General features: G+C 41.6%; 1 non-coding gene across 1 annotated transcript; it reads left to right on the top strand.

Moving 5' to 3' along the window:
* The first annotated feature begins 8587 nt into the window (after positions 1-8587).
* Positions 8588-8660, top strand: TRNAF-GAA. The gene has a single exon. It is a non-coding gene; the product is annotated as a tRNA-Phe (tRNA).
* The last annotated feature ends 456 nt before the right edge of the window (positions 8661-9116 follow it).

Here is a 9116-nt window from a genome sequence, read left to right as displayed (position 1 = left end):
CCAATCATTATCCAAGATAGGCGCGCGTGAATAGGTGGTTGCCATTAATTTTCTTCCCGTGAAAACCTAGCTTCAGGGTTTCCTTTCCCTTTTTGTGGCCATGCACATAGTTTCCATGATGAAAACATTCGTCTCTTGGCCGCGAGCATATTTCCATGACCAAGCGCGACTTGACCTAGGTTGTATTTTTCGCGTTTTTACATGCTTCCCGCGGCATTGCCTAGTTTCGGCCACGAGCGTATTTCCCGCGACATCACGTACACCCGTTGAGCGGCATCAGTCCCTATTCCTTTAGTCGTGAATGCCATGACATGTGGCCAAATAGAAATTTCCGTATCAAATGTGTTGTTTGTTCATAACCGATTTTGATAAGACTTTATGTATGCTTTTCTCCAAAGTAGTAATTCTTCGTTTTGCTTCGTTGTAGTTACTTCAAAAGCATAAGGAATTTTGTTAAGACACCTGAGAAAAGTCTTGCCACTACATCGAAAAACGTTGGTAACTCCAATCCAAACACGGATGATGAATTTTTTACAAAGTCTTCTTCACCTAGGAGAACCCATCCCAAGTACGTTGCGATTCTTCTGTCCGGTTCAGAAAATGAAGGGGAGGTCCAGTCGGTTCGGCCGGGGCGCGTAATGTGATTTTGCCTGCAGAGGAAAGAGTATCCTGCTTCTCCCATCGAATTCAAAATCTGTCAGAGTATATTGTGTTCTTTTGATAAGTGGATAAAATTCATGATAAGTCAAAACTGTGTGAGGGCCAATTTGACCCAGGCGCAAATCATTGGAGCTGTCACGGCTTCTGCAACACTTCAAGTCAGGAAAGACATCCCAGGCTTGATCACATTTGTCTCCAGATGGTGCCCAGATACTCATACCGCCATATGCAGGTGGGGTGAGATGACCATCTCTTTAGAGAGTGTAGCTGTCTTGCTGACCCTTCCCATAACAGGGAATCTTGATATCACGTTGTCCGACGATGAAGAAGAATTATGTGCCACTTTTGTCGAGAAGTCAAAAGGATTCTTTCAGAAGGATTACGGGACGAAGTGCTTCTACAGCTAGTGGGTGTATGAGTGGTTCCCTGATGAGCCGGAGTCGGACCTAGCATTAGATGACACTCTCCATGTTGCTGCGTTTTTAGCTCTGTGGCCGTCCAGAGATATTTTTGATGACGGCTCTGGTAAGAAGGAGATAAGGCGAGGGCTTATTAAAATTTCCATCAAACCGGAGAAAGGCTTCGTTCTTCCTATTGATGGCTTATTTCTTGGTTCTTTGTATGCCCATTTGGATCATTTGGTCGCGGATATGTACGCTTCAAATGGTTATATGAAGGTGGACTCGTATGTCTACGTCACTTTTCTCCAGGCATGGTTGTGGGAGAACTTCGCAAAATATGCTCCCAAACCGTTGGCTCCACTTCCTGAGTCTTTTGGCGGCTCCAGAATACTGCGCTGGTCAAATAAGTGCCCAAAATCTGGAGCAAAGCTTATCGATTTTCTTGACAATGCCTATGCCATTAGTTTTAGTCCCTGGGCTCCAGTCCATGCGTCCATAGTTCAGCCGAACACTTTCGCCGCTGCTCCGAACTGGACTTTGCTTTCTGCTGAAGAGAATATGAGCGTTGGAGAGGTCGTATTTATGCGGAGTTATTTCCCTGGACACGTGTCATCTTTCTTCCGGGGATGTTGCAAGGAGGTCCCTTATAATATTGACAGGACGGCTCGGCATATGGTTTTTGACCAAGGGATCCCATTTATTCGTCAGCCAGTTGCTCCGGAAGAGTTGTTGCCAGCTGTTCTCAATGCCAATGTTCTCGTGCCAGGTAAAAGTCTTCCTTTCCTGCTCCCAGAACGAAGTTCGGTGACAACCCCCAGGTATAACAAGTTCTGGCAGGATGAGTTTCTTGTCATCCATGGATTTGTGAACGATGTTGTGGAAAATACTCGTGGGAAGCCTTCCTCTGTGACTTTAGCGGGACATCCACTGTTGAGGGAGCCTTCTACTGCTAAGTGAAAATCTCCCAGCCTGGATGTGGAAAGTTCCCAGAAAAAGGAGTGAAGGTCTAAAAACCGCGCGGTTGGTTTCCGGTCGGATACGGAAGTTCTCGTGACTTTTAATTCTTCCAACATACGAGTATGTACGATTCCTTATTAATCTTGACTGGTTTACACAAGTCTTCTATTTTTTTGCTGAACATCTTTTCTCCTTTCACCATTCAGGGTCTTGACAGCACAAACGCCTTTGCCAGGCTTGCACAAAAATCGAAGAATAAGTTTCCTGAAGATGAAGAAGAATCCAAAGAAGAGGAAAGCTCGGGATCCAGTGGTGATGATGAAAGCGTTTATGAAAGTAACGCTGAGTCTTTCTCCGGCGGGTCCGCAAATGAGTTGGTAGGTTTCCACATTCTTCTCCTCCTTCTTCTTTTTGCTTTTGAAACAAAACTAAATCGTAATTTTGCAGGGAGGGATTGTTTCTGAAGATGTCCTTGAGGTGGAGACTCGCCATGATGAAGGTCCAACCGCGGAAGCCGTGCATGTTGGCGATTTGGAAATGGATGTTGACAATACCACGAACCAGATGGTGGAAAATACTCCGGCGACCGTTGGCGCAATCGTAGTCGGGAATCCTCTGCCGGTCATAGATTCAGTAGCGGGCGCCATTTTCGCTCCTCTGTATTTGGCTCCCCATGAATACCACGTGTTGATTGGAGGCTTCAGTGTACCATCTAAGCATGCGAAGTTGTATACCAAAATATGGGAGAAGTACGGACATATCGCGACGACTAAGAAGATTACTAGCCGTTTCGCGTTGGTTAAGCGGGTGGAGGAAATATTATCTTCAATTCGCGATATGTGCAAAGTGACTGGCCATACCATTTCTCGAGATGTGATCTCAAACTGGGAGTTTCACCGGGACTTGTGCGTAGACTTTGAGTTTAATGCTTCCTGGTTCTGTGAGGGATTCTCCGAGATTAAAAAGCTGCAGGCTGAAGCGGTTGATGGCCCTTCCGCGGATTTGATTAATCAACAGGCGGCAGAAGTCGAGAAGTTGTCCCAGGAGTTAAAGCTGAAGCAGGCGGCTCTTCAGAGCATGATGGATATTTTCTCCAAGAAGAACGAGTCGTTGTTAAGCAATTTTCCTTGAATACTTTTACTTTCTGAAGTCCTTTTCTTAGGGTTTTTTTTTGAAGGGAAAACGAAACGCCTAGTCATGGTTTGATTTCTTTTTGGATTTTTGGATTGATAGAGAATTGTTACTTGTGAGAGTTTTGGATTATTTTGGAATAATGGTCTTTTGATAGGTTAAAGTCTGAATTGCGAGTGTAAGTAGCAAATCATCCGGGAAAATTGTGAAATCGTGAATGTTGCACAAGAAGTAAAAGATAAGAAACCTCGGGATGATTGGGTCATCGGCTTCCATGGAAAATGTAAAAATCCAAACGATAGGTCATGTAAACATCATCTGGCAAACTTACTCGTTTTAGGGTCTTTCACCAAAACTGAGTTTTCAGGGAGTGAATCCGAGTCTTCACGTGATGCCCTAGTTGTTGTGAGAAGTCCCCAGTTGATTTTTTGTTGTTTGCGGAACATCTTCACGACAATCCATAGTAAAACGGAGAATCCCTAGTCCCCAGACGCAATTCTCCTGAAACCCCGCTCTTCTTGGACGCCTCAAAGTATAGCATTCGCTCGTAGGATGATGGAAACGAGAGTTGAATTTGTAACCGAGAGATTAATCTCCCACTGTGGTCGCCAATTGTTTGTGGGTGAAAACCGTTTCTGCTGATTTCGGTAATTTCGTGTGAGTGCGGGTGAGAAACAAATCTAAACCCAAAACAATGTACTGCACCGGAGTACTTTTGATTTGAGAGATCAATCTGTACAATCCTGTCCTAAACCAAGAAATGGTCGTTCCAGGATTGCTTCGGTCACAAAGTGAAGGAGAAGGGTTGGTCTTAGGGAGGAAAGAGAATAAAATGTTGAGACCAGAATAGTTGATTCCGGAAGTGTGGGTGTTTCGTGACTTGTATCAGAAAGTTGAACTGGCTAGCTGGATGAAAAGCTATCAGATGATTTCTAGAAGTTGTATTGTTATCCTGACCAAAACTTGTTGTTTGGTGGTAATAGGTGAAACCTATTTATACAAGTCGTAATAAAACGTACCCTGGCCTAGTAAGAAGTAGAAGCGGTTGAGTGGTGGAAAAGTGGTAACGGTTAATGCCTGGAATTGATGTTTCCATAATGAAGATGCGTTTCACCACTTATTTCTTGCCATTACTAACCGCCTCACTCTTATGACACTTTCTTGTAACGGGCGTATTTCACGCCGCACGCTGTAAACCGCCAGACCAATACCCTGATGAGCATCCCCCAGTTTGTGACATGTTTTGATGTATCGAGTGTTTTCATTTGGAAAACGTGTAGTATGTTGTTATTGTGCCGCAAGTTAAGATACAGAGTCTTTCCGGTTCAGTGACGACCTTCGACGGCCGAGATTTTGCATCTCAGGAGGAAGGGTAGTCGTTGGTCGCGGCTACCTTCCGTTTCGCGGCCAGTGGCGTGTCCGTGGTGCTGGCATGGCTTGTGCATGCCTTTGGCGTGTCCAAATTAGGGTTTGACACAAACCGTGCAATTTGGCATTGCGGCCAGAAGTTGTCACAGGCTTGGTGGCGAACTTGTACGGCTGAGATCCACACCTCAGGAGGAAGGGTAGCCATTAATTATAGATACCATACATTAGTGGCCAGAGGCGTGGTAGCGTGGCTGGAATGGATTGCACATGCTTTTTGGAATGCGCGTCTGACATGTGCGTCTGGCATGTGCGTCTGGTAAGCGCGTCTGGCGAGCGTGTCTGGCATGCACGTCTGGGAAGCGCGTCTGGCATGCACGTCTGGGAAGCGCGTCTGGCATGCGCGTCTGCCAAGCGCCTCTGGCATGCGCGTCTGCCATGCGCGTCTGGCATGTGCGTGCGGCATAATGGCGCTTTTTGGGAAGCTAGTGCGTTTTTGGGAAGCTGGCGTGTTTTGGGAAGCCAACTTAGTATGGCGACCTTTTTGAGGCCGTGGAAAGTTTTGGAGCAACCCGATTGGTTGACGAGAAGTGGGGCCAGCATGCTAGGGCGTGGCCCTAATTCCAATGCGCGGTGGCGGATTTTAAGCGACCTGATTGGTCGACGGAAAGAGGGCAGACATGCTAGGGCGCGGCCGCACTTTTAGCGCGCTGTGGCGGATTCGGTTGCCTAGCTTGTTTAAGCATGGTTTCGACCAACGGGGTCCAGTATACTGCACGGGGAGCGAAATCCTAATTTGCAAACTAGTTGGTTTTATGAGTTCTTTGCGAGTTATCAGAATAATTAGCTGGATTTTGTATGCTGCCATACAAAATCTTTATCTACATAATGCAGTGTGTTTTCTGTCTGAGCATTTCGTGCAGTGGCCCTAACTTTGGTACTTGGAGGTTCATGCTACTCCGCTGCGATTGAACATTAATCCGTCATGCCATACCGATTAAGGGTTCTGCTGGGGAACATAGCACATGAAAGTACTCAGTGAGTCTCGTATTGGCGAGGTGCCGAAATTTACAGAGTGTTATGGATAAAAGTGTATTGAGCGGCTCAATAAATATGTCGGTGGAGAGGTTAGTACTCGCAGCACCGCTTCCTTGCATAGTGACGTCACATCTGATGCAAGGTTTTACGATTTTAACCCTAAGCTATAAACCACCATCAACACTAGTATGACTTCAACATGCACAACCCATTTGTTTTTGGGTTGTTGATTTACCAAGATATATCTGTATTTTTCATGTTTTATTGAGGTTTTCATTCATGTGGGGATTGTTGGGAAACATTATTCTATTAACTTTTATTTTTAAAGTTTTTAACTAAATAATAAAATTAATTTTTGTTTTCTTTGTGAATGAAAATCTTATTAGTCTCACATCGAGGAATTCCTCTTCTTAAGTTTTATTATTCCATTATATCAACAAATTCTCTACTTTTGTAAAATCTATGGGAAAGGGATTTCTCTATATTTTTGAGAGACCCCTAAGGGAAAATATTTTATTATTTTCTTAAGCGTTCGCAATTTTCCTTAGGGGTTTTTTCGGAGTTTCCAAGCTCAAGTTGAGTATCTACTACATATGCTAGTAGTAGGTGTAGTAGGGTGTTTTATCCTCGAGATATCCGTCCTGTGAGGGATATAACATCACTTTTGAGTGTAGCTGGGCGCTAATGTCTTAAGGACAGCGTGTTGAACACGTGACTCACTCTGTTTTTCCAAAGTTTTGCCTTATTGTCGTTGGGGAGAATGAGGAGCTTGTCCATTTCGTCAAATCGACCACTTCCATTATAAAGGAGCTAAGTATCAATAACTTTTGCTTATTTGATTTTTCCTTGTTTTTGATTATTGCACCCAACAGTGAGGGTGATTAATACTTTAGCATTCTTCTGACCATTTACGGAAAGATCAACTAACTGCAAATCTTGCGAAGTGAAAATGTAATCACTAGTCCATTTATCATGCCATTTTCCGTCTGATGTTGCAAGTTTTATTAGAACACGCAATTTGGGGATAAAAAAACTAATTGGGGGATAGAGGAAAAAGACAAAAACTGGATTTAAATATCAAATCAGGGTCACCCCTTATCTAAGCATTTTATCTAATTCCTAATCTACCCCTTACTAATCATGTTTAATGGTTAAATATAATTAGTTAAGTTAATAGATTAGTTTGATAATCATTAGAATAAATCATTATCATTGAATTTGTTGATGCAACAACATCAAATCAAGATATTTATGATCATGAAGGTTTAGGTGAAGAACCAACCCAGGAAAGTAAACTAGTTGAACATATAAGTACTCCAATTACTCATATATAGGTATTAATGTATTGAAATTTGATTTTTTTTCATAGAATTCGCCGTTGTTGCGCCTGAAAAACTCAGTGCCGGCATGGTAAACGTATGAATACCATGCCGGAAGTGACCAAACCGGCATGATATTCATTCTTTCACCATGCCGGTACACAATATCCCCCAATTTTGAAAATTGGAAGTACACTACCGGCATAGAAAGTTCATTATCGAGCATGGCGGTAGTAGTGCCGGCATGGTTGATTCCCAAGTGTACCGTGCCGGTTTGAGGAAAAAGACATACAGAAAACTTGTCTGAAATAGCTAGTACCGGCATGGTATTCATCTTAAAAAACCATGCCGGAACTAGTACCGGCATGGTATTCATCCAAAAAAACCATGCAAGAACTAGTACTGGCATGGTATTCATCCTAAAAACTACGCCGGAACAAAACAAATAGTAGGGTACTCATCATAAACACAAGCCGGGAGTGGATTGAAAGTTTATGATTCTAACCCAAACGAAGTTTTAAAACAACAACAACACTTTAAATATGATTAGGTATCATGTACCTTCTCAATAAAGCCATTTCTTCTTCTTCTTCTTTCTCAAGAACAATTCAATTTCTCCTATCTTTAAGAACTTGTTAGGGTTTGATTTTGATTTTGTTTTTGATTTGTAGTTTTAAATTAGATGGAAGGGTATTTTAGTATTTCTGCCCCTAAAAAACACCCCTTAACGGATATTGTTGGATGGGGTTAATAATTCATATCCCCTAATTAGTTTTTTTATCCACTAATTGCGCATTCTTTTATTAGCCGTCTTGGGTTCCTCCTGACTCCATTACTAGATTTTCGTGCAATCTGCTGGCGCAGCGTATCAACGGTGATTCAGCTCAATCTAGAAATATAGGTTAAATTTCTAGAGACCTGACTTCTTGAATCGAAGAGTTCAATCAAATTCGATGCAAGGCTCTTGAATTGATGACAGAATCAAATCAATGCAAGGCTTTAGAGAAAACTCTAGTGTATTATCTCTTAAAACTGAATGAATAAAACTATCTTACAATCCCTTATTTATATGAACCTATCTTTCCTAAAAATCAAACATCTAAGAAAAGGAATTATAAAAGAAAAAGGAAATCTAAAAAGACCAAAATTAGGAAAGGTATCAAGATGCTGCATCATCTGCTTAGTAAGTTGATAAACAAAAATATGACATTAGCATAATAATTTAAATGTTCCTTTAGGGATATCCGGCAACGACAGTAAGATTAAGATGGCCCTTGTGCAAGAATGACACACAAAAATCGAGAAAAGCTATCTATTTTCCATGGAGTAACTGCTGCCATGGCCATGCAAGTAATTCATTTTTTGTGGGGAGATTAAGAGTGTCGCTTACCGGAGGAAGCTTGTCTTTCTCGTCATCAGAAGAAGAACATTTGATGCTAAATTGTAAATGGGGATGATTAATGTGAATAACACGTCCTGTTAATATTGTTGCTTTGTTATGAGTTTTGATTCTTTTGACGATGAATTTGTAATAATTGATAGATGGAATTAGATTCAGTTTTTCGGGGGTTAAATATGTGCTCTTTCCATTTCTCCCTCGCATTCATAAACTCAAAAACGACACCATATGTATGCCATTCCAAACCATTGAAATTAAACCTTATCTTCTTTGAATTATTGAGTAAATAAATTTTCCATACTGGAATATCAACAACTGCGGGGATAGCTCAGTTGGGAGAGCGTCAGACTGAAGATCTGAAGGTCGCGTGTTCGATCCACGCTCACCGCATACATTTTTGCAGTTTTCCACTTTTCTCGAGCAAGGTTACCTTTTTTCAGTTTTATTTTTTCCTCTTAACAAATTTTGATTCCATCTTATTCACTCTTCACAAATTTCCTTTTAATTTCTTCTTTTAATTTTGATAAACGACGGTTTCTCTTTTAACAACTGAGATTCTTTTAATATTTCCTCCGTCCCCTATGTAAAGGTGGAGTTATGAAAATGTAGAGTTTTGAATTTATGTAGTCCCATTTGGACGAACTCCAATTCCAAAATGTTTTTATTCGATCTATGCCCTTGTTAAATAATACATAGCCAGAAGATTCCGGTACTTTTAGAATAACTAATTAGAAGAAAAAAACCTAGAAAAAAATTCCATAGAATGTATAAAAATTTACATTTTCATCAATCTTTATATGATTTTCTTTTACCCTTTTAATGGTGTTGTTTATGTCTTTAAATTTT

The sequence above is a fragment of the Papaver somniferum genome, chromosome 5 (assembly GCF_003573695.1).
Source record: "Papaver somniferum cultivar HN1 chromosome 5, ASM357369v1, whole genome shotgun sequence".
NCBI classification, from domain to species: domain Eukaryota; kingdom Viridiplantae; phylum Streptophyta; class Magnoliopsida; order Ranunculales; family Papaveraceae; genus Papaver; species Papaver somniferum.
This window is presented reverse-complemented; position numbering and strand designations above follow the sequence as displayed.